This window comes from Equus quagga, chromosome 19 (assembly GCF_021613505.1).
Source record: "Equus quagga isolate Etosha38 chromosome 19, UCLA_HA_Equagga_1.0, whole genome shotgun sequence".
In the NCBI taxonomy this organism is placed as follows: Eukaryota; Metazoa; Chordata; class Mammalia; order Perissodactyla; family Equidae; genus Equus; species Equus quagga.
Window position 1 is genome coordinate 36,474,891 of NC_060285.1, and position 27,004 is coordinate 36,501,894.

The 27,004-nt window shown below is 39.9% G+C and overlaps 1 long non-coding RNA gene across 1 annotated transcript in view; it reads left to right on the forward strand.

Annotated features, from left to right (window-relative positions):
• The first annotated feature begins 3,812 nt into the window (after window positions 1–3,812).
• Window positions 3,813–27,004, forward strand: part of LOC124230174 (uncharacterized) — a 98,606-nt gene continuing 75,414 nt past the window's right edge. Inside the window, exon 1 of the long non-coding RNA XR_006886095.1 lies at window positions 3,813–3,880. This is a non-coding gene — a long non-coding RNA (uncharacterized LOC124230174). The remainder of the gene's footprint in view (window positions 3,881–27,004) is intronic.

Consider the following 27,004-nt stretch of genomic DNA (forward strand, 5'->3'; position numbering starts at 1 on the left):
CCAAGCTTTGCTCTTTTATAATTCTTTTCAAGCCATCTCTACTTGACTTTTTTGCCTGAATGCTACCCTTGATATGTATTTTAATATGATATTCCTATCAGTAAAAGGCTTCAAGTCACTGGGAGAAGAGGCAGTGGAGTGTAAGTGTGTCATTCACACTGGACTTCGTAAACTGGTGGGAAATCCTCTCTTGACCAAAGTGCCCAACCTGGAACAAATCAGGACATTAGTTATTTAATATTGGAAAATGATCAATGATGTAAAAATAAATGTATTTCAGGGATTGCAGATCTTCATTTTTATGAAATAAATGAATAATCGGCAAAAAATCTCAGTGTGCACATTTCTTTTGGCCTGTCAGAGAAAAAGAATGTCTTTATTATCAAACAAGCCTTGTGTTAAGTGTCTTGGAGTCTGAGGGACTGTTCTAGATATAAGAAGTCTTCAGTAAAATCACAAATGAGAAACATATTGTAACGCAGAGTCTGGACGTTCCAAGCACATGTGTCTGTAATCTTGACCAAATCCTTGGAAAGAAAAAGCTACAGCTAGATTTTCAAGATGTCTAGATTTGGAGGTCTGGAAAGTATTAGTAGACAGAGGAATGAACAAGAGTAGTTGTATGTAGTAACAGCAGGAGCTCACTCCTGCCTAGATGGCCACCATAAGGCAGCTCCACAGCTGCACGTCGTGTTGTCATTGTCTCTTTACTTGCAAAGGTGGATCAGCCGGGTACATACATTCTAAATTTCAAGGATCATGAGAAAGGCACAACACCAAATCTCTATCTTTGCCTTGATGTAGTGCTGAAAATCCCCAGCAACGTACAAAAGAAGAGACTGGTTTGAAAGATATCGATTTGGATCCAGATCTGCTGCTAATTAGCTGAGGACATTTGGGCAACCTGTTTAAACTCTGTCAGTTTCCTCAAATGTAAGGTAAAATTAATAAAAAAGCCCTGCTATGCCTAACACCCAAGCTTATCATAAGAAAGAATATAATTTGTTTGAAGAAATTTAATGTGTAACTTGCAAAGTACTGTGAGGTGGGGGCCTGTCAGCATTATTAAGGCAACAACCTTACAAACTCCCCTAAGAGAAACTATCATGGAAATAGTAAGTCAGCAGTTGTCTAATGCTGCCTGACAAATTACCCCCAAACTTGACTATGCTTATAAAATCTCAGGATCAGGAATTCGGGAAGGGCTCAGGTAGGCACCTCTTGCTTATGGTTTCTCATGGTTGCAATTAGATTTCTGCTGGAGTTTCTTCAGTCATCCAAAAGTATGACTGGGGCTGGAGAATTTACTATCGATGTGATTCACACCATGGGAGGCAAGTTGGTTCCTGCTGTTGGCCTCAGCCCCTCTCCACAGAGGCCATGGGGCTGCTTGAGTGTCCTGATAGTATGACTTGGTATCCACCACAGAAAGCCATTCAAGAGACCATGGTGATGTTGCATTACCATTTATGACCTAACCTTGGAAATGACACACAGTCACTTCCACTTTGAGCTCTGATTCAAAAGAGAAGATACTACAGAAGAGCGTAAATCCCAGTGGGTGAGAATCATTGAGGGTCGTCTAAGAGGCTTGCTACCAATGCTTGGATTTTTTGATGTTCTTCTACAAGTAGCTTATTAAGTGCTCTCAGATGGAGTTTAATAGGGAAATGAGAAAGAAAACTGTGAAATCTGCCCAAAGACAGACAGAGCTGTATGCACTGCCACAGCAAGTAACTCAAGACAAGGGGGTACCGAGAGGAGAGAACAAACTGAATTGTAGAAAATCTTGAAAAAGAAGATGCAGAAATAGCAGAATTAACCAACACTACATTGTATGACATTTTGAGACCAGTCTAGCCCACAAATGGCTCAAAGGTGGTCCACGTTCAAAATCTTACAATTAAATTAGGCTTCTAATTGAAGATGACTATATAATTAGCTACCATTGGAGGATAGCATGTGCAGTAAACTTTTGATTAAGCAGGCTGTGCTGATGACAGGACCGTTGGCTCCCAGATCCGCTACCTGCCCTTCCCTAGCTTTGCTCTGTATTGCAGGTAACTGAACTCTGGCAACCATAATACTCAGACTCCCTTGCTAACCACTTCTGGCTGCTTTCAACCAACGGGAGACATTGGCTGGAAATTGGAGCATGGACAAAGAAGCCAGTGTATTTTTTTCCTTTCCTCTCTCTTTCAGGTAGTATCTCCAGCAATAACTGCATGTTCTCTATATTTCCAACTCCCACCAGCCAGCTGCTCCCTTTGTGGTCCTAGCTCCGGTTGTACAGCCTCTGTCAAGGTCTGATTCTCACCAGGAGGCATTGGCTCTTGGGCTCAGTTAACATTACCTCCTCCTTTGGGCATCTTGCTATTTTCTGGATCACCTCACTATCTCCTGTAGAGCTTTTAGCTCTTCTAACACCCGTTATTAAACTCTCTGATATGGGCTCCCTTTTCCTGACTGATAATGGTAAAGGATAGGCCATAAATGGCCCCAAGTCTTCCTCAAACTATACACAAAGTGTTAGTCTAACTAAAATTATGTAGCACGATTTGGCAGTGTAGGATCTAGACTACCAAATGATGTACCTACCAAAAGAATGGGACAACCCCTATTGAGTCTGAATAATCATGTGTATATGGGGTTTGTTGGATGTCTGAGAGGGTAGGAAGGAGAGAAGGGTGAGAGACCATATATAAATAAATAAAACTTACCTAGAATATGTCTAAACAGGTTGCTATAACAACTCAGAGGAAGAAGAACATAGATTAGCCCCAGGGATTGCTATAGTGGACACAGAGTAGGGACTTTTGAATAGAACCTTGATGGATGAGTAGATCTTGAAAATCCAAAGATGAGGATGACAATATTTCAGAAGTAAGGAGGAACAGGTACAAAAATGCAACAGTAAAAAAAGATGAAAAATTTACTTTTTATAGTGAAATGTCCTAGTTTGACTGGAACATTAGAAGAAAAGTGGAATAGTGGGCTGGGTCCAAAGAATTGAAGAGCTTAAGTGAAATGTTATGAGTTCCAGTTCCCATTTCTCATATAACCATGGTTTATGACTAGTGTAAAAGCGATACTTCTGGTTTAGGTGTAACAATATGATAGTAGCGATTTCACTTTGTTTACTGTCCAATCTAAAGTGCCTAATAATGTACTTGGCTTAATAGGTGCTCAGTAAACATTTTTTGAATGAATTAATGAGGCACAGTCTTCATATCATAGTTCACAGAAACTATAAATTATTTACTTATTCATATAAGGATTGGGCACATATGAGTGAAGGGCAATATTTAAATGTCCTCTGCAAACATTTCACAGCACAAAGCACAGCATTGCAAAACTGTTCTAACTACATTATCAAGATAACTGCCAACACCTCTCAAAATGTGAGCTCCGAAGCACGTGAGTCTGTAAGAGCCTGAAGATTATTTAGTACAGTTCTTTTTAAGCACAGTCTGGGCTTGGGTTCAACAGGATTCAACACTTATTTATCCCTTAAAAAATGTTCATACTAAAATGTGGCCCTAAGCTGAGGTTAATGGATCTTCAAACTGGAATGTCTTTCCAAACTTACACAGCTGCTCTGAGTAAAAACACCAGACTCCCAGATGCCAGGCCTCTGTGACAGAGCTCTGGCACCAGCAGAGTTTGCTGTTCATTATTCCATTGTCTCACAACACACCCGGCAAACAGAGCCCTATAGATAGCTGGTGGCTGGTCGTTTTCCTGGCTTGTGAGAGCGAGGGCCCAAAGGGCAGTGGTGGGAAGAAGTTCACCTGTGGGTAGGGACTCAATTGAAATCTCCAACATACTTCAGAGCCCTGGAACGCCACTGCTTGGAGCTGTTGCCCTTCTTCGCCACTAGGTACATCTTTACTCTGACTTTTTAAGGCTGGGAAGCACTCCACGTAGGCTGCAGCCTGGTGAATGCCTCCACAGTGAGACATTAACAAACCCCGCCTTTGGGAAAACTGTTTCTGACCGTGGTTGCTTGCTCCAAGCTCATCCATTTCAATTAGTGAGATTTAGTTTCGACTCTTTAGTTTCTAACTTGGTTTGTTTTTAACAAGCGGCTAAAAACCCCATAACAATGAATATGAAGAAAGTTTGCTCTCTCTGTAGTGGGAATGTGCATTTATCAAATGTTGTTTCAAACAAATGTGTGTGTGTATTTTTTTTAACGGAAGTTTTCATCATAAGGGAATTTGATCTTTAGGTCGCCCTTGACATTGTGGAGGGAGAAAGAAAAAAAAGGTTGCATTGGTAATTGTGTCTGAAGAAAGGAGAAGGAAAAGTTTATATGGTGGGTGCTTACTAAAGTGTTGCTGGGGTTTTATAGTATAGCACTTGGAAAATAGGGGTTTTTTTCTATTAATGAGTGGATACATAGGGGGAAACAGTAACAGTCTAGGGATAGAAGCGAGGAGATATTTTTACTTCTTACTCTTATCAAAGGATTTTATTTGCCAATGGCGATGTTTGGCTTAACAGCGAAGAAAGCTCTCGGAAGAGGTCACGCTGAGAAAGGGACCTGGTGGGATGGAGATGAGAGCAACTGGCTAGAATTCTGGAAATCCATAATGTTATGTAAATCATGATCACAGCCACGAGGTCCCTCTTGCCATCAGTTATCACATCTGATCCTAATTAAAGCTTTAAACATCTGAGATTTGCCTGAGGAATATTTTACATTATATAATCCCCATATCTATTTCTGTGCCACTGCTTTCCATAGTATGTGGAGATAAGTAGAATCTCAAAAATTTTTCCCGTTCAAAATAATAGACACTTGCAAGCACACTAGGGAGAATATGCCTATTACCAACCTGAGCCCTCTCAAAGCATGGGCGAAATTTGATTTATAAATAGAAGGAAGAAGGTGTATTTTGTCAAACTTTAAAATCCATAGCAACACTGTGTATATGATTATTTTATACCTTGGTAAATTGTTGCAGTGGATGTAATTTTTCAAAGCCCCTTTAGTATTAATTTCTTGCTTTTTTTAGATTGACACCTGAGCTAACAACTGTTGCCAATCTTTTTTTTTCCCTGTTTTTTCCCCCCCAACCCCCCCAGAACATAGTTGTATACTTTAGTTGTGGCATGTGGGATGCCGCCTCAGCATGGCCTGATGAGCAGTGCCATGTCTGCGCCCAGGATCCGAACCCTGGGCAGCCAAAGTGGAGTACGCAAAACTAACCACTCGGCCACGTGCTGGTCCCAGTATTAATTTCTATAAGGAAACCAACATGAGATAAAAATATTGGGAAGTTTACAGCAATCTTAAAAAAGTTCCTAGTTGTAGTAGCAGTCAGAAACAAATACAGCTTAACTCTGATTTAAACCTGCTGCTGATTCTCTTTGTATATATTCAACTCTTACCTCTCTTGTCCCATTGTGCTGTCAATACTATATTTGTTTATTTTTCTTGTTTTACAATGACTTTAGTTTTTGATAGAAATTGTGTTTGTTCATCATTTTTAAAAATTGAAGCAATACAGACCAGTACCCCCAAAAAAGTGAAAAAAATCCCACTAGGGGGCTGGCCCCTTGGCCTGGTGATTGAGTTCAGCGTGATCTGCTTTGGCAGCACAGGGTTCAGTTCCCAGGTGCAGACTTACACCACTCGTTGGCAGCCACGCTGTGGTGGCAACCCACATACGAAATAGAGGAAGACTGGCACAGATGTTAGCTCAGAGACTAACTTCCTTAGGAAAAAAAGAAAAAGAAAATCCTACTACGTAGAAATAACCATTAATGTTGAAATGGAAATTAATCCCCTCATCTCTCATGTGTGACAAAGATAAATATATAAATTTGTTATTTCTAAGTTAAGGACAGGTGTCCAAGCTGGGTACCCTAGAAGCTGATACTAAGATGGAGTTTGGGGAGCAAGATATTTATAAGGGATCAACACACATGAAAGGAAAAGGGAAGAAGCAGGCTTGGACAGAAGGGGAGTGAAACTGTGATGCAGGCCAGAAAAACCCTTGGCCAAGCCAGTGGGGTGCCCTGAGGCAACAGTGCCTGTGCAGGGTCCTGCATAGAGCCCCTATATGCCCACTCAGCCACAGAATGCAGGCTGACCTCAGAAGAAGTGCAACAGGGCACGGTGTCTCCAGGCAGCTTTGGCCATCCTTGAAGGAGCTGGCAGCGTCAGGCTGTCTGCTGATCCATCTCTCAGCTGGGCAGCAAGTCCTTCCCCAGAGGGCAATCTGTGCAACGCATGTCCATGCCCACCACGGCAAGTGTCGATGTCCGGCTTTATTTGCAGAAACTTGGCCAAGAAACCAATTCCTCTAGTAGCGTTATCAAGTCCAGGAATTAAAACATTTCCCAGAAGTAGCTTATGTAACATCCAGTAAAGTAAATTTAGGCTTGCTCTCACATTTTTCCTCTACTTAAACAATCGCTTTAATAACTTGATTGCCTTGTACTTTTATAAAGTAATCCCTGTCACTATTGCATATGGAAGTTTTTAATTAATCATCTGCTAATTCCAATTTGGAAGTAGTGCTTACGTTACATAAAAGCATAGATTCAAATTTGGAAAAGACCCAAGAGCTAATATTGTCTAATTCCTGCATTTTACGTCTGAAAACATTGGCTCACAGAGGGAAAGTCCGTCCTCCAGGATTAGACAGTGGCGGACCGGAGCAAGAACTTGTCCCTTAACTCCTAATGTAATTGCTGTTTTATAAAAAGATAATGTGGGGTTTTTAAAATCCCATTAAAAAGGGTAAATGATGAAAATGTACCCCAAAATCTTAATCTCATAAAATTTACCCCCAAGTATACGACATTTCAGAGTTTATGATGATAATTTTTGTTATAAATACTGTCGTTTGAGTAGGTGATTACCAAAGAACTAAACCATCTTAAATGTGACCTTAAATGAAAGAGATGAGCTGTCAGCTTGCTCTCAGAAATTTAGTAACATCTAAACCCCATAGAAACTCAGAACTTTCACAAATGATATTTCATATTCAGTTCAGGGTATCATTGTTGGGAAATTGCAGAAAACTGGGAATCAATTTGAATCTATCTTTTGGTTTTTCAAATAAGAGTTCTATAGCTACCTATGTAAAAGTTAAAATCTTGGAAAAGGAAAAAATCCTAAAAGCCCAGTTCTATTGCGTATGTATTATGCCTTTCCATGGTTACGAAGTGGAGGGAAAAACCCTGAAGAAGATATGTGGTGATCAGACGGGTTGAGGCGATACCCAATCTGACAGTCAGCACTGAGTGTTGGCAAAAACACAAAACTGCATTGGTGTGTCACTCCTTTTACAATAATGCTGCCCCCGTCGATTCCTTGAGCAACACAGAGAAGTCAAGACCAGCGGATCTCAGAGAATCTTAGGAGGTTCTACCAATGCCGTGATGTTCACAGGACTCTCAGTCCTGGGTTGACTATGTCTTCCACCCAGCTCAGATTTTATGTGAAAATACTTCAGAATCGCCTCTTAGTATCTGTGCCCTTCCATCACCATGACAACCAAGGGTATTTTCAGAAGTCAGCCAGTCACTAACACCTTCTCAGCAAATTCTGAGACATGGGGTTTCAGAAGCCTCAACTTTTCTCATGAGTTTTTGGAATCTTGTGACAGCTGATACTAACCCATAAGCATCGACATCTTGGTGCCAATGTATAGTTAATGAAGGTTTTCATTCCATCTGGCAAAAACCCAACCTAAACCGGTTTAAGGCAAAGAAAGGGAATTTGTTTGCTCATGTGACTAAGTCTAAGCAATGATGACTTTAGGCCTTGGGGTATCCAAGTTCAAAGATGTCTTCATTAAACTACTCCCTTTTCCTCATCTCTAAATTCTGCTTTCTTCCATGATAGCAGCAATCTTCTTTAGGCATTGAGTGTTCCCGAAATATCACTGGCAGCTTTACGCTACATACTCTTACAGCTAGTAGTCCCAAAGAATGAAGTAATCGTTTTTCTGGATAACTCCAGCAAAAGTCCCAGGGAAATCTCTAATTAGCCTGGTCTGTGTCACGTGCCCAACATACCTGGAGCTTGGGGTACCGTCAGCACCACCCAAACCAACTGGGCTAAGAATGAAGGAAGAATGATTCCACAAGGAGTCATTGGGCATTAATAAAATGTTCACTAAGCACGCATCAAGTTTGGGTTCTTCATGAAGCAGACAATATGCAAATTTTATGTATCAACAGAGGAAGGAAGAAACATTCTAATCCAAAAGAGTGAAAGCAGAATGACAGAGGGGTGAACATTATATAATCTTGAACAACCTCAGAAACACAACACTATCTGGAATGGCCATGACTCTATGCATCCCCTTAAGCCATATGATTGTTTACTAGGATTGTACCACATTTTAGTTTCTATTAGTAAGATTATTTTCTATTTCGAGTTAAATAAGTCCATTTCAAACTTGCTTAAGCAACAAAGGGAAATTGTTAGATCATGCAACAGAAAAGACAGGGCTTAGTTTCAGGCAGGACTAGGTCTAGCGCTCAAGCGTGTCATTTGGGTCTTGTTTCTCTCACTCCATATCTCAGCTCTGGTTTTTCTGTATTGGCTTCAGAACAGTCCTGAGGCAAAGTTCATTATCTCTTATTGGCATAACTTGAGTCATCACCATCTTTGAACCAGTCACTGGACCAGAGAGGGATGTGGCGCTTTGATAGGACAGACTGGAGTTGTGTGCTTATCCTGGGAGCCAGGAGCTGAGGTCAATTTTGTGCAGACCACATGGACAGAGGTTGGGGGTTAGGCAAAGGAAAGTTAGGATTCAGTAACAAAAAGAGGAAAGGAAGATATCCCCTATATAAGTACGCTCTTCACATTTTGCAAATATACATGGTATAGCATCCTAGAAACTGCAGGAGAGGATGAGATCAAGGGCTTAGATAGAAAGATTTTGTAAGACTTCAGCATGTTAAGGACAGGAAACTTTAAAAATCAAAAAGGGCGAAGCAACAACCTCTGGGTCACCAATGACAAAAAAAAGCTTTCAGTGCAATTTACACTTACACTCTTTGATCGCTGTGGCCGCTCTGACTATATCCATTTCCATCCTTGATTTTTGATGTTTTTCCATTTAGTTATCAATTCAGCTACTGCAGCTCTGTTCTCGTTCCATGGCTTCAGGTTTGGTGTCTCCTCTTTTGATCTCTCAAGTCCTAACCTATTCTATCCCATGATTCCTTCTTGTCCCTAGGTATCCTGTCATCCACACCCGTCCTTCCAGCCATACTCCTTTGATATCTCAACCCTACCACCCCAGAATTATTCCCAGAACTCTCTATCATCTTCTCTTTCCTCCGTCTGCCCATGGGCAACAGGAATCATTCTCCCTTTTGAAATCTATATGTTATTATCCCTTTAAAGTCAAAAAGGACTTAAAGTTTTAGGATTTTGGCAGGATTACCCTTAAAAAGAAAGAAGACACTACTTTTTTACGCACTCAAGGTGTAGAGGCAATACGGTGATATAGACAAATCTTGGGGTGGAGAGGAGGGAAGTTGGAAGCACTAATGTAGCACAGCCTCCACGTTCTCAGACACATACGAGTGAGAAACAGATGCTCAGAGGGATGGAGGAACAGTCTGCAGAAACAGCTGTGGAAAAGTGGTAGGTAATCCTTCAGATGACTGAAAATATCGCTTAGCTGCTGTGAGATCCCAGCTGAGGTCACAGAGCGTGAAAGTATGCTGCAGAAGGAATTAAATTGCATTTTCCTCCTTTTGGTATTTGAAGATATTTTAAACATTTGTACATTTGGGCATCAATTCTATTCATATTTATATCAGTTGAATGGCATAATCGCTTGCCTTCTAGGTTAGTAAAATCATCAATGAGTCAATGATAAATTGAGTCTAAAATTAAGTTGGTGATCTTCAAACATTTTTTTTTTTCTGAGGAAGATGCACCCTGAGCTAACATCTGTTGCCAATCTTCCTCTATTTTTGTTGTATGTGGGTCACCACCACAGCATGGCTGCCACCAAATGTTGTAGGTTCACACCCAGGAACTGAACCCAGGCTGCCAAAGTGGAGCACACTAAATTTGACTACTAGGTCACTGGGTTGGCCCCAATCTTCAAATATTTTTGATCAAAAAGTTGTGTAGAAAAACCAGCGACCTTTAACACAGTTTTTTATTCTTAAACTTTAGAGCCTGTAAGCTTATATTCCTTTACCAATGTTTCTTCAAACTGTATGTTCACAAGAGAGATTCTGATTCAGTAGGTCGGTGTCGGAGATCCTAAATGTACATTATTAAAAGCACCCTATGATTGTGTGACAATTGATCCCTTGATGAGGCTTTAGAAACACTAGTCTCTGTGGAGGGACAAGCATAGTAGCTATCAGTCTGTACAGTCTCTGTGCTGGAATTGGCCCATTGAGTCATCTTTCCCACCAATTTCATCCTGAGGCTGAAGGGTCAAATTTACTCTTTTTCCATTTCAGTGCAGTATATATATTTCACTGGCTTGTGGGAATGGACTCTGGTTCCCAGTAGTTAGCAAAGCAGTTCAAATGGCAAACTGTATTTACAAAAAAATCAAAAGATGATAATAAGCAAAGTGAAAAGCCTCAGGCATCACATTTCAGTGGTTGGATGACAGCAGCCTCTGCTAACTGATTGCATTTTATAACCACAGTCTAATAAGGAAATTCATCTTGAAGGATTACCCAAATTCCTACATGTGAATTTTCTAGAAGTGATAAAGTGATAGTAGAGATAATGGCACATTTTACATACAGGAGATTATTATGATAGACGTGACTCTTATAATATGAAGCTGGGGACTGTGAGCTATAATTTAACAATCTAAGAAGGGGGAAAGCTACCACCATGATGAAACATTTGTTATGAACTTAGAATAGTAACGCAAATCACCTGTCTAATGTCTCCAGCTAAAAGGAATGTAGCCTGGATCAGGGGGACCTTTGATAGCTTAGTTTGTGGAGCACAGAACAACCAGGGGAAAGCTGTGGATGTTCTTTGCAGTGAGAATGTAATGGAAGTTAGATTTCAGGGAGGAGGAAAGAGAAGAGACATCATATGGTTCATTTTTTAAGGGGATGGACAACATTCATTTTACTTCACTGTTTCTGAGTGCATGCATATTGCTCTGGAGAGTTCCTCTTTGATAGATCTAAAATCCAAAGTGAAGATAGGAGGCCGAGGTGAGCACAGAGATGGATGGAGACAAGTGACGGGACAGAGTTAGGAATGGGATAGGGTCGAGATGGAAATAATGGAAGTATACTGATACGCTGCTCCTCCCCTAGTCTCCTAATTCAATTAAAACCCAATAGGAATTTCTGTTTATCATTCATTTGTTCATTCAGTTCTTTATTCTACAATCTTTAGTGAACTCCTGTTATGTGCCAAAGTTCATTAACCTCTTGTCCAAGGGGACACATCCTTCTCTTCACATTTTGCAAATGAGAAAACTGAAATGCAGACAACAAAAACAGCCCAAAATTCTGTTCTTAATACCAATAATGAGAGAGAAAGAAGACTAGTTGTACCGAATAGTCGCACAATCTATGACACATCAACTAAACGGAATATTATTCAACCATTACAATGTGATGAAAAGCATTAATAATGTGAAAAATGCTTATAATATTATAGGATATAAAAACAAGATGTAACAAAATACAAATATGTATTAAAAACACAATTTAAATGCAAAAGAAATTAAGGAAATATTAACTTTGGTTGGGTTTAGGTTGGTAGAGCTATGAACCTCGCTCTTTTCTATCTTCTTTTTCCTACTTTTATGTATTTCCAGATTTCCTTTTAGGAAAACAAAACATCATATAAAAGAAAAATATGTATGCTCTACTAGAGAATGTCTAAATTTGGCTGTGCATTTTAAGCATATGCTATTGCATGTTTCTTTTTAATTGTCGTTGCTGTTTATAAATTTATAAATACAAGTTTCATATCCTAGCTTCAGGTTTCCTCTCACCTTTGAACCCAGGCACAGACACTGTATCTATCTCCTTATCGCTTGTACACTTGTATGCCAATGAATTGTCATCCCATACTATCACCTAATAGGAGACAGAGCCACAGATCAACAGAGGGTGTGAGATTGTGGGGCAGCAATCTGCTCTCTCTAGCTGTTGCTACCCTATTTTATTTTGAAATTATTATTTTAGCAAAGATTACCTAAGAGCACAATGTAAATTCTTTCAGTGGTTTTGGGGTTCTTGAATTAACCAGGGTCTGTGTGTGTTAATGTGTGGGTGTCGTGACATGAATGAAATACGCAGAAACATATTTTCCAATAAATATCTGAGAAATGTGACATCACAGGAGAAGTTGACGATAACCATACTTGGCTCAAGGCCCTGTCAACTCTCAGTCCTTCGTTTACTGTTCTGTGCACTAATTTAAACATTAAATCACCGAAAAGTCATTTACTTATTCCAAGTCGAGAATTTGCGGTAAGAGGGTGACTTGAGCTACCTATCAATAAAATATTTTGCTAAGTGGCAGAGATTTTTTTAAATAAACTTAATAGAACAAAAACTTTCAAACACTTGAGAAATGGCCATTTGTATATATTTTGGGGACTCTACTTTTGTCTCCATCCCACCGTGGCTGCGACCTGGTAAACAACATTAAAGTAGGCTCAAACTAATTCACACTGCTGCAATTAGATCAAAGCAGCAGGGTTCTATTAATGTAGCAGAATAAAAAATATTCAGGATAAAAGTGTTTATACTCCATTGTATGTACGTGAGTGTGAATGTGTGAGAGTGTGATTGCGTGTTTGAGAATGTGTGTGCACCTTTCCCTGATGTGGAACAGAGGATTGAAGGCACCAAGGGCGGCTGGAGAGAACTTAGCCTCCCTTCCCCATTTCCATCAAACGCTTCTCCCAATTTTTTATATACGTCATAGATGTTTCCTTAATCATATGAGAAATGCTATGCAAATATGGTTTGGTGATTCATCTCACCTCTTTCTCTAACTGGATGGCCAACCCTAAGACTCATTAATATCATGTCAGTAAAAATTGTGAAGCTGTCCTCGCAGGGAGATCAAGCGGATCTGGAGACTTCCTGCAGAGAGTCCTTGCTTCTACTACCTTCTCCCAGACACCAGGTGGAATTTTGTATCCCATGGATACATTTTTGTATGGGTGTGATCTCACTCCAAAACTAGCTGTGAAAGAAATCAAATTAAATCTGATGCCGAACCTCTGCCTTTGCCAGCATGGTAGGAAGTGCAATATACGTTAGTACTGATTTTTTTTGAGGAGGAGTGGGACTTGTTATTCCTTAGAATCCCACAAAAATTCAAGAAACGTATATAGAGTCTCAAAAATGAAAGAGTCCACTTCAGCTCATAATGTTCTCCACTGATATCATTCATTCAAGAAATACTGAGAACTTACCAATGGACAGGCACTGTTCTAGGCACTAAGGATGTGTCAACGAGGTAGACATTGCCATCCAGGCCCACTTCACCCTTCACCGGCTGGCAGCTTGGGGTCTTCAATGCTAAGTTTGAACACTGGTGGGTTTGCTGATGCTGGATGGCCCGAGCCCAGGGTCCAGCTTCTCTTAGTCTGCTCTGCAACCATCCCCACTGAAGTCTTCCTCCTCCAGACATGACTACTGCTCTCTCCCTTGCTCTCTCTGCCTATCTTTACTCTCTTCCTTGTCCCCGCTATACAAGATGCACTCTCCATTTCTCCCTTCCTCCAATATGTTTCCCTTCTGAGAGCTAATGCCCAGAAAGAAGCTATCTCTAAGCAACTTTTGCTTTTTGTCCTCTAACACAAACCTGCTCTCTGGCGAGCTGGCACAAAGGTCTGGCTTGGAAGAAGGGATGTGGGGAAAGGGGCATGGAAGGAGATCAATATGTAAGTGTGTATGAGAGTAAAAAACCTGAGGGAAGTGTGGTGGGGCCCTGGAGAGTCTCTGCTTTCCCAAAGTCAGTTCACATTTGCCTTCCCAGAGGTTTTCTTTACAAACTCAGTCTGACCCTTTATGAAATTGAATTGAAGTTTATTTTTGCAATAGGCCAAAGGGTTTAAGGCCAGATCTCATGAACTTTATCTGGGTTCTAACGTTTGTGTGATTCTGGATCTTCTATAATCTGATCCAAAGTAAAAATAAATGAACCAGAAATATTCTGGGCTTTTAAGAGTCTATTTTTCCTGTTAAAGTTTCCTATATCCTTTATTCTTCACTAATTCTCTATAACCTGGACATATTTAATACGATTTTCTCAAGATCAAAGCAGTTGAATGTAAGAGAATAAGATTTATAGTTACTCCTGAAAAGAAAAATCCTATCTACTTCATTTGTGTCTCAGGTAGGAAAAAATATTCAGTCACTGAGCTGAAGGCAAATCAACATATTACAGGGCACTTTAAGAACACACGATGCTCAAGGCATTCTGTGGTAGGTTGGCTCTTTTGGCATCAAAAGCTAAACTTTGGGGTTTTGAAGCCACACTTATTTGAGAGTCTAGACATCAATGAGCTGATGTGAGAAGGAATATAATTTGATCTTGGAATGGAATACAAATAGTAGTGTGGATAAATGATGGGTACAAACTCTACAATTTGCCCTATTTTCTGAATCATCTTCACAGCTAGGTTCATGGAACGTAGCATTTAAGTTTGACTTTGGACAACTTTGGCATTTCTATACTTGAGGGTGACTATTGATTACTTGAATTCGAAACCATATGTACTCTTTTTTCTATTTCTCTTTTTTGCCTGTTTCTGGTTCAGAAGAAAGCTTGTGACTGGGGTAGAGATCCCTTTCTGGTAAACAACGTATTCTTGCCCTTTATCCAGAGCCTGCCATCCTCACACAACACTTCCTTGTCCTGTTACCCCCATGTGCCCCGTATGATCACCTTCCCTACAAGCCTTGGTAGGAATCCAGTTTTCATTTCAAGTCCTAGACATTTCAAGAGTAATACATGAAAACAAAGCAAAAATGCTTTTAATGCATGCTGGCTAAGAGTTTTGGTAAGTTTAAAGATTTATTACCCTCTAACGCAAATGCTTAAGAAGTCTCTTTTAAAATAGAGTTTCTATGGAACTCTTATATTTACTTTGGAATTATTTGTATATTAATCATTTACATCCAGTTGGATATGTGCCCAGGAAGAAAATCCGCAACTCCATCTCTGCCACAGTGGAAGGTGGGAAAGGTGGGGTGGAATTGCTGATTTTGTCTTCTGTAAATCTAGCAGTGGAATAGGGGTTCCAGATCAGTAGTGGTATACTTACCACCAGGGAAGTATTTCTGAGAGTCCGTTTTTGCTGAAATCTGCCCTGCAGAGTGTTAGTTAAGTTTTACTAGTACTACTTGAAACTCATTTTTTTTTAAAGATTGGCACCTGAGATAACAACTGTTGCCAATCTTCTTCTTCTTCTTTTTTTTTTTATCTTCTTCTTTTTCTCCCCAAAGCCCCCCAGGACATAGTTGTATATTCTAGTTGTGAGTGGCTCCAGCTGTGCTGTGTGGGACTCTGCCTCAGCATGGCTTGATGAGCGTTGCCATGTCGGTGCCCAGGACCCGGACTGGTGAAACCCTGGGCCCCTGAAATGGAGTGTGTGAACTTAACCGCTCAGCCATAGGGCTGGCCCCTGAAACTTATTTCCAAACAATTTAACTAATACTTACTGCATCTTCCATGTGCCAGGATTGCTTCTTTAGATCCTTTGTAGAAAGGAAGAAAGTAGAAGATGAAAAGAGAGAGAGAGGAATAAATGTGATTTACATGTACACAGTATAATTAACTTTTCTAGCAATTTTCACAAAGCATCAATATATAGATCTATAGAATTTGGGATTAGATTTATGATATTACTTATATTTTTGGAAATGTATCTTGAACCTTAGAGTCTACAATTTCACACAAAAGCCTGAAATATTACTTTACACGCATAAGCACATGAATCAGCCTGAATGTCAAAATGACCTAAAGTGAGTAGATACAATGAAGCTGAAATGGATCAGACATTCCTTTTCAAATTGTTCATAATGATTAAAAATACCCACTTCCCAAAACAAAACAAAATTCAATTCTTTACACAATTTTAAATGTATGCCATAAGGTTTTTGCATCTAAAACGTAGAGAAGCAAGGTTTTCTCTTCTTATTAGAAAAATAAAACTAAGTATTCTATGTGCCAGTGATTATGCTAATGTCTGTAGCAGTCTTCCTTCCCTGTTACATACTGCGATAGATATAGTTTCCTTCACTTTACAGGGAGAAGTCTAAGTGTCTAAGATCTCGTGAATATTATGTGATGGTCCAGGATGCCAGCCTAGGCCTGCCTAACACTGAAGTCCACATTCTCACCTTGACACGAATATAGCTTTGAGACCAGAAATGAAAGAATGATGTTGGAAGGAGAAAACATCTAGAGTCTTGTGCCTGTGTCAATAAGTTTGAACTAATCACAGATCAAGTTCAAGCAAAGGGAGCACTTCAATGCTGGTCAGCTCACCAAGCCCAACAAATAGAACAAATGATGGAAGTGAAGGCAGCGAGGGAAAGTCACCTCAGGCGATGGGACATTTGCATCTGAGCTCTAAGCTGGTAAGGGACATAAGAAGGTAAAATTATCTTATTTCAAAAACATTTCTTGAGTGGACCCTGTGTGCCAGGGAGAGAGGCACACACCAGGGATACATCCAGGGTCTTACGGGGGAAAGGAAATGGTGTGTCTGTTGCTTAGGATTCCTTTGGTTGCAAGCGATGGAAGACCTGACCCAAAATGGTTCAAGCAAATAGAGATGATACTGAGATCTTAATTGAGATTATTGAGATGTGCAAGGAGCCACTGGTTTCAGGCATGGCTTGATTTGGGATTCAATTAATGTCACCAGGCATTCCCCTACCTTCAGCCCCCAGGGATTTCAGGTTTACTTTTGCCTATACTTTGTCTTACAGGTGAGAGGTTGAGGGAAACCAAATAACCTCATAGGGGGACAAAAGGTCTGGACTTGAATCTTATTAGTTCTGATTTGGTTGGCTTGGGTGTACTCATCCAGGAAGCGGTCCCTATGGCTAGGGAGATGGAATGCATCGTGGTTTCGCCTACGGCAGGTGCTATAGCCCTGGGGCCTACAGGTGGTGGAGTTAGCCCAGGTGACAGGGAGGCGGAGACTAGAGAAACCAAAATTGGGATCTTAATGTCACAAGGAGAGGGAATGGACCTTAGGTGACAAAACCAAATGTTTTCTGCCCATACGCAGATGATCATTTCAATGCGATGTGTCATCTAATAGATTTATAAGGGAGTAAAATCAGAGAGTGGGTTGTTTCTAACTTGATTAAACATGACATTTATGTTGAGTCTTGAAGATAAGTGGAAATAGATCAGGGAAATGGGGAAAAAAGGAAAAGATACAGCAACGGTAAAAATGAAAAAACACAGTAGTTTTTAGGAATAGTACAGACTGTGTGACTGGAGAACTGGGTGTTGAGGCTGTGTGAGGCAAAGGGGTGGAGAAAGTGGGGCTGAATGTGTGGGTTTAGGGTCACTTCATGGCGAAGATCATGACTTTCAACTTTATTTACTGAGTGATTTGGTTCACTGAAATTTTTAAACAGTGCTCTAGACAAGAGCTGGCAAACTTCCTCTGTAGAGGGCCAGTTAGGAAATAGATTAGATTTTGCCAGCCATATGGTCTCCACTACCCACCTCTGCCACCGTAGTGTGGAAGCAGCCATGGATAGTCCATAAATGAGTGAGTATGGCTGTGTTCCAGTAAAACTGTATTTCTTGACACTGAAATTTGAATTTCATATAATTTTTACATCTCAGAAAATATTATTCTTTAAAAAAATTTTTCAACCATTGAAAAATGTAAAAATCATTGTTAGCTTAAGGATTGAAAAAAATAATTAAAAAATTAAAAAGAAGAGGGAGATCCAATTTGGCCTGGGCATGTGGTCGTAGTTTGTTGATCCCTGTTCTAAAATGATGAGTTCTATGCTTCCAGATTACCTAGAGCGAATATGAAAACAGCATGGAGTAAAAAGAGAGGAGGCAAGGACAGCTATTAGGAGATCATTGCACTAATCCAGGTTGAAGTTGATTCATTGTGGATGAGTAATTGAAAGTGTTGATTAAGAAAGCAACTGTGAACTAGATGACAAAGTAGCCTTTATTATGGAATTAAGTCCATCATAAAATTACCCGGGAGTGATGAAAGAGAGAGCAGGATGGAGGCTGGTGATTCAAGCAGGGAAGAAGGTGATAATACCATCCTAGAGGGTAGAATGTATTTCCTGAGAGTTTAGGGATGTGGCTGGGGATGGTGGGTCAGTTCTGTGGTGGAAATACAGGAGGTGCCAGGATGTTGGGGTCAAGGAAGGCGGTGGACAGCTCCACCGATGCTCAGAGTCAGTGACTGAGCTGGGCGCCCGAGGAGTGGATGCTGCAGTGGGGAGATGGTTTCCAACTGCTCTTCAGTAGATTGGAAAAGAATCTCAATGGTGACCATTGAGGACTGAATGCCAAAAGTCTTCCTTCTTCTCCTAGATTTTATGAACCCTTACGTTCTTTAATAATTTGAAGAGAAGAGGAAGTGTCTTTTCGAAAATGACTGAGTTGGACTTTCCACTCTCTGGGTGGGTAGGTCCTGAGCCAGATTCGATTTCAGGAAATGTGGTATTTTCTGAACGCTATAGTGTTGAGGGCAAATTCACACCAATGACCAATAGGATATTTGAAGTTTGGCTAAAAATATTTTAACTGAAAGATTGCACCGCATCTCTGCTTATTGATTCTAGTTAGTTGGCATATACTATGGGATAAGCAGATTTCATCCTTAACCAAGTCAAAAATTCCAACTACATATAGAAACAAAGAAGCATTCCTGCCGTCTTCAAAATTTAGTCACTGTGTATAAAGTGACAAAGTGAAGATCACTTGATAGAAACATGACCCTTTCTGGAGAAAGAAACTCTAAGCACGAGTCCTTCACCCTATGGATTAAAACAGAATCCACTCATGTGGAGTAGAGTCTGTCACTGAAGCATTCATGCATGAAGCATAGCACAGTGCTACAGCAAATGCAGAGCTTCTCTGCTAAGATAACTTATCAAGTAGAAAAGAATTTATAGACATAAGGTAAGAGAACTCTTGCTGTAGTATATTTGGAACTTTTTACTTGATTTGTAGTATTCATTATATCAAAGTTAAATTCAGTAGGCCTAATATGAATAAACTCTTTCTGAGAATTTTTTTTCAGAGTCTATTCAATGAGGTATTGCCAATGGCCCCTTAATCATTCTACTAAGACACAGATCTAGTACCATGGAAAGTAGAGTGGTTTGCTCCAGGCTACTCTGTTCATGTAATCCCTGGGAAGTGAATGGAAGGCTCTAGATTACTAACTTAACTCTCATCTCTACCATTATCATTGTCTGTCTCCATTTTCTTTTCTCCCAAAGTTTATGCTAACATATGCACCTTCTGCATTTTGGGTAATTTCTGATGAAGAAGAGAAACAAAATCATTCTGCTTAATATATTTATTTCCCCTGTACTCGGAATTTTTTCATTCCTTCATTCTTTTATTTGAAAAGAGTTAATGAGTACCTGTTCAATAACAGCCATGGGACTAGATGCTTGGGAAACAAAGATAAATAATAAGTAAGCCAAGCTCATAGTTTAAAGCAGTGGTCTCCACAATGTGACCAAGGATGTGCATCATTAGCATTAGCCTGGAACTTGCTAGAAATGCAGTCAGACCCCCAACCTCACCCAATAATTTGTATTTTAACAACCCCTCCAAATGATTTTGATCTACTCTCAGGTTTGTAAAAAACACTGGTCTAAGGAAAATAAGACAAGCAAACAGATTTACACAACACTTTGATAAGGTGAGTAAGAGTTATGTATTCCTGTTGGAGCAGAGAGGAGGAAGCTTCTAAACTCTTCTACATTTGGTTTAGAAAATTCATGCTCTATCTGAAATGCATATATGTTCTTGGTATCCCTCCTTCCATAAAACAATTCACTGCTCCCTATTGCTTTCAGGCTAAAGTCCAAGATTCCTAGCATGCCATTTGAGGGGTTCTGGGATTTGGCCCCTGTCTTCTCTCCAGTCTCATCTCTTGCCCCTCCACCAACATTGTACAGCTTGTATTACACAGACACACACCATACTGTTTCATCTCCCCTCTGTCCAGAAGTCCAGAATATCTTTCCCTCATGCCCCTCTACAATTGGACTCCATGAAGGAGAAATTTCCTAAGGGAAGTCTTTCCTAACTTCCCCATGGCCATCACAGTTCCAGCTATGTCTAATTCTATCATTGAATTTATCCCGTTGCATTGTTTCTGAGCTTATCTGTCCATCTCTGCCACATAACTGTTAGTTTATACAAACAAGAATGTTTTGTATTCATTTTTGTTTTCTTAATGCCGACGCAGTGCCTATGACCAAATGGAAGTACAAAAAGTGTTTAATGACTACATTTCTGGAAAGGAATATATTTCTTTCGTAACAAGTTTCTATATTATATGGTTAGCCTCTCAGGTAAGCGTATCCTTATTATTAGAGCAGTCTATGAATTTGAAAGCTCCTATGATTTTCAAACTTTTTGAATCAAAAGGTTGTTGGAAAATTGCTGGAAAATATTTTGAAATAAGAATTTCAAATATTCCATTGATATTAATGGCAAGAATGTTTATAAATTTGGTTGGAAATTTTTCTGTGGATATCTGATAAAATGCTTACTCTCAGTTGTCAGAAGACATTACCCAGACTAGAGGATTGTCCCTGTCTGAAAAGGACGTTGTTAGGTGACTCCCTCCTTATCTTGTCAAGTTATATCAATGTTAGGGTTCTGTACAAGTCAACACTTTGTCTCTATCATCTTTACTTAATATTTATTCAAAGATTTAGCAGATACCTATTATGTGATAGATGCTACAGGGAGAAAGTAGAGTGTTACAATATAAATACTGTGTACTGGGAACTTATGAGAGAGGCATTGAGAGCACCATACACATTCTGTGGATGTTAATTCCACCCATAACTCATTAGGTAGGGACCACAATATCCTTAATAGAGAGATTAAGTAATTTGCTTAAGGTCACCTGCCTAGTAAACTACAGAGCCCCAGACATGAACTCAGTTTTCTCTGATAATACCATGCTCTAATTGTTTTTTGCTCCTCTTGGCCCTCTTCTAAGATTCATGTCAGATGTTGGTTAGATCCGTTTAACCCATTTTCATAGCTGCCTTTGTCATCTTGTACAAAATTTTGGAAAGCCTAGCAATCAGATTTCACTTTGGAGGGGAAACCTCTGGAGGTAAACAGCATTCATTCCTGGGTCCCTTGTATAATGAGTCCGTATTCCTCTGCGCCATCAGGTACAAACTGTGACCTTGAAAGAAGATTTAGATGAGACACCACAAATTGTTTCAATTACATTTTGATACCATTAATTTATTCCACAGATGGTGATTAAGCACCTGTTATGTAAGAGGTATCACTAGACACTGGAGCCATATAGAGGAGATAAGATTTCTCTCCTTGGAGAGATGGCATAGAATTGAGAAAGACAGTCAGATAAACAGGTAATTACTACACAGAGTGATAAGTGTCTTGGGAGCAATAAGCAGAGAGTGCCGTGGATGCACAATGGAAGGACACGTGACCTAGACCTGGGGCTGGAGGAAGAGCTGCAAACGGACCCCTAGAAAGATAGTATAGCTGACATCGTCCATCGAAAGGCCAGTGCAAGTTCTGCTAAGGGAGGAGAAGACTATTTCTGTGTTGATGGAATTGCAAGGACAAATATTTGGAGGCCAAAATTCACATTCACAGTACATGTGGGAAAAGGTAACGTAGAAGTGTGTACTGGAGGTCTTTCATTTCACAATGAGTTTAGACCCTGTCCCAAGAAAGATGGCAAATTGGTGATGGGATTTAAGCAGAAGAATGGTAGATGTGAGTTTTATAAAAGTCCCTTTAGTTGCAGTATGGAAAATCAACATAAATACTGAAACCAAGCAATCCATTAAGTGGCCCTAATCCAGCAGCACATGATGGTGACCGAGGTGGAGGCGTTGGTATTAACAGAAGGAGGTAGACTGAAAAGGTGTCGAAGAGTTGCGTTGACAGGACTTGGTGGTGGATTGTAGGTGGGGGAGGAATTTGAGGGTGGAATCGGAGGTAACGTCCAGGTTTCTGACTTGGATAGCTCTCACCAGGCCAGGAACTCAGAGGAAAAATGCTTTTAGGGAGGAAGATGGTGAGTCCTGCTTTTTGAAAGGTTGAGTCTGTGAAGCCAGCAGAACACCTTATGGTAGATTTAAACCCTGCTGGTCACAAAGAGATTTGTGGATAACTTAGGGAAGATAAGAATTAGGAATGAAATGTCTGTAGTGTGTCAAATGATGTTTTAAAGCTTAAACTATTATCAGAAGTTAACTCTGAGTTTAGTGTAAACCTGAAGTCCAAAATTTCTGTATAACTCTTAAAAATATTAAATGTATACCTTGATATGATGCTTAGTACTCAAACTTAGTTCTCATTGGCATGAGTACAGCAAGCAAGATGATATAATTCAAAATAGATGTCCCCACATATCTTCAAAGTCAGCCATCCCTTAGGCACTAATAAGTAGGTATTTTCTTAATAGTTCAGAATTCATGAGTTCAAATTTTAATTTTCATTGAAGATCAGATTACTGGAATGAATCTAGAATAGCTTAAACTCAAGAAGGCTATTTTTGGGATGTTTTCATTAATTGAAACATAATTTATTGAGGAAAAAATAATAAGTATGCTCAATAGTATTTCAGATGCTAGTTTTTGGCTTCTTTTTTTTTTGCTCACCTTCACTGCTACCTCAGTAGGATCCCTTCTCCTCGTTTGATTAACCTTGATAAAACTAGCGAAGAAACAGCTCATCACCAGTCAATGGAAAAATGTCAAATTATCAGTATCTAGCCAGTCATATAGTAATTTACTTAGTCAACTCTAAGTATTAGGCATTTTATTCTGTAAACTGGCTGATGATAAATGCTGCTTCTAAATGTTGAAGTTGGTTCCTCATTTTATGCCATTCTGAATACATGAGTGTTGTCCTGGGTGTGTGAAGAGGCTCCCCCAGCTCATATGATGAATCAGCACACCCAACCACGTGCCAAGAGAGGTCTGCTATCCTTAGAATGTTGACCCAGGTTTCTATGGCCAGACAATAGCCCTCCCAGAGAACACATCAGCATGCATGCTATCAAACAGTGAAACATGAACAGACTCAAATGATGTGAGTCATAAATACAATCGGTCTGATGAAAATGATTTGACTCAAATCCCTGAACAAAGACTGTGCCACTGATAAATTCAATTGCAGCATATGCTTTGCAGGTCTCAAATAAAATTTGATTCACTCCACAGTGAAAAATAACACTTGAGGGACTTTTATGTTCATCGGGCAGAGGCATTTAGATTAAAGCAACCTATAGTGAAAAGCACAGCCTGCAAATGCCATTGAATTTGACATCTTTCTGGGTTTCATCAGAATCTTTTAAAGTCCTTTTTCAGGGCTGTATCAACATGATACTCAAAAATATAGCAGAGAAACAAAGTAACATAATCAGAGAGGGTATTATAAGGTCTATTAACAAAGTAACTCAGTTATATGAGCTGAAGGGAAACAGCTGTGGATGCTGAAACTCTTAATAAATTAACCCTCCTGTGCTATTTACAAGAACTCTCTGTCATCATGCCTGTTGTGTCTGTCATTTGCACCTGGTATGAGGGTGCAAATTTTGGAGCAATCACATATTATTTACATGCAGTCAAGAGCCATTGCACTGTAGAATCATTATTTCTAAGTGCTGGCTCCTTTGAATCTAAATAAAGAAAAGACTTGGGTACGTATTTAAATAGATAACTCGTATTGAAATTTATTAACTAGAAGATATGCATAACCTTAAAATTTTTTTCATTCCCATGTTTTTTGACTGGCGATGCTTAATTAATCCTAGTCATTGTCATATCTAACAGTGATTTAGGATGTCACTCAAATGTATGCCTCTGCTCAGAATGAATACTGTCAATCAACAGTGTATACATATGTATAAAGTTTTTCTTTTTTTGTTTTACCTTTCTCCATGATGATCTTAGTTTACTCAGAAAAAGAAAGGTAGATTCCTCTGTTCTTTTCTCAGATCTCCTTTAGCAAGGCAATTATCTGATCTAAGAGTTGCAAACCTCTTTGGACAATGTGGAACTTTTCAACTCAACGACAGATAATTACAAGAAGTAGACACCAATCGAACATACACTTTTACACCTGATTTTCCAAATTTCTGGAGCAAGAGGAAGCTGATGAAGAAAGATGCTGGAAAGAAAGGAAGAGAACGAGGGCTAGGGAGGCAGGAAAATGGCCAGCATACACCAATAGCATCTTCCATGTTCATGGTACTCTTAGATATATTCTCGTTCTTGACTGGGGTCCCCAAAACATTTATAGCTTTCCACTTATCCCCCGACTCAGGCCCTCCTTTGCAGACTTGGAGCTGCACCCACAAAGGCTGCTTCATTTCACATCACACTCCTCTAATCTACAAATAGTAAACATTGCTCATCGTTGAGGTCTGTGCCTTATGTGTGAGGTTTCTGCTGTTGGCAACAAGTCTCTAAGGACCTCCTGCCTCTGGAAATAACCCCATAAAGTTCTGATGCTATGTCCCTCAAACACTAATTTCCCTTTAATGTGAAATCCTTCTGGATAGCAATTTCTGCTGAGGGGAGCAGCATGAATGTATGTTTTAGATAAGGTCACTTTCATCAGTAGAGTGGCCAAAATGATCATGCCAACGAAAGCCAAATAAACAGTTTTCAGCGACAGGCCTTATGTTCTCTTTTCTTGAGTTTGTGTGTACCATTGGCAAATTTCTGTTGTTACTGGGGATGTGTGATTAGTTCCCAGAAGGCCCTGAGTCTACCTCGCTCCTAATTTTAGATTTGACATATCCAAATCTCAACTAAATATTGAGGGAGAAAGATTATCACTGAAGTCACCAAACCCATATGACAGAAGGAGAATTCGCCTCCCGATGCTTCCCATGAGTCATGAGGACACACTAACACAGTGCAAAAAATTTATCTTAGCATGTTCTTAGAGTAAAAATCTCTCTTATTTAACCAAAGTGAGCCAAGGATTGCATTGTCTAGAAATAGGTCTTCTCAAATGCCCATGCATGGTTATAAGTGTTTTGGCCCATTGATGTAACTAACTATGGAAAATTGAAGTAAAGTGCATTACTCAGGGTTCTCCAAAGAAACAGAGCCAATCGGATATATATAAAAGGAGATTTATTATTAAAATTGGCTCATGTGATTATGGAGGCAGAGAACTCCCAGGATCTGCCATCTGCAAGCTAGAGAACCAGAAAAACTGATGGTGTAATTCCATCCAACTCCTAAGGCCTGAGAACCAAGGGAGTCAAAGGTATAAATCCCAACCGAGGTCCAAAGGCCTGAGAATTGGGAAACTGATGCTGTAAGCCCCAGTCTGAATCCCAAGGCCTGAGAACCAAGGGCACCAATGTCTAAGGGCGGGAGATGATGGATGTTCCACTCAAGCAAAGAGGGCAATTTCATGGTCCTCTGCCTTGTTGTTCTATTCAGGCCCCCAAGAGATTGGATGATACCTACTCACATTGGTGAGGACAATCTTCTTTCCTTAGATTACTCCTAATATGAAATGCTAATATCTTCCAGAATCATCCTCACAGATATATCCAGAAATACCATTTTACTGGCTATCTGGAAATCTCTTGGTCCAGCCAAGTTGACATAAAATTAACCATTACATAAAGGTAGTGGTAGAAGCTATGGATTGGCTCAATCAAAATCATTTCCAATAAGAGCATGCAGAAATACACATGTTTCTCAGACGACTTTGCAGCTAGGGCTACTTGTACAACTTAAGTTTCACGAACTAGATGCTCTCCTTGAAGACTGAGTCAGAATTGAATTCTCTGAAGAGAGGCAAGGCGTGAGACAGCCAATTTGCAGGCATGGATCATGACAGAAGGGGCTGGTTCTGGACCCAACAGCTACAGGGGCAACTTCCCAGTTTAGCAAATAATGTGCTACTTTAGTAGTTCCACTGAAGTAGGGCTAGCTCTCCCAATGATCATTCTGCAGATTGGGGATCTCCGCTGTGTGCTCCTCCAGCATGGAGCTGCTCCTGCAGCCCAGCTAAAGACTTTGATGGCACTCAATTCCCAGAAATACATTGCCTAACAACAGGGATACATTCTAAGAAATGTGTCAGGTGATTTCATCACTGTGTGAACATCATAAAGTTCACTTACACAAACCTAGATGGTATAGCCTACCACACATCTAGGCTATGTGATACTAATTTTGCATGATGATGTACCATCGTATATGTGGTCCACCATTATGCAACACATGACTGTAGCAGGTTGAGGGATTCTGTTATCTGTGACTGAAACCTGATTTAAAGAAGACCCAAGAGAAAACAAGACTAAACAAAAGAGACATTCATATTTGTTTACTACTCATTTCCCATCTATTACCATCTACTATTCTAATTTAATTTCAATTTCTAGAACAACACTTTGGAGTAGGTATCATAATTTTACAGAAAAGGAAATTCACAGAGAGGTTAAGAAGTTCACTTTGGGGGCCAGCCCCGTGGCCAAGTGGTTAAATTCGTGTGTTCCGCTTTGGCAGCCCGGAGTTTGCTGGTTTGGATCCTGGGCAAGGACCTACACACTGCTCATCAAGCCATGCTGAGGCAGCATCCCACATAGAAGAAATAGAATGACCTACAACTAGGATATACAACTATGTACTGGGGCTTTGGGGAGAAAAAAAAGGAGGAAGATTGGCAACAGATATTAGCTCAGGGCCAATCTTCCTCACCAAAAGAAATAAAGAAAGAAAGAAAGAAAGAAAGAAAGAAAGAAAGAAAGAAAGAAAGAAAGAAAGAAAGAAA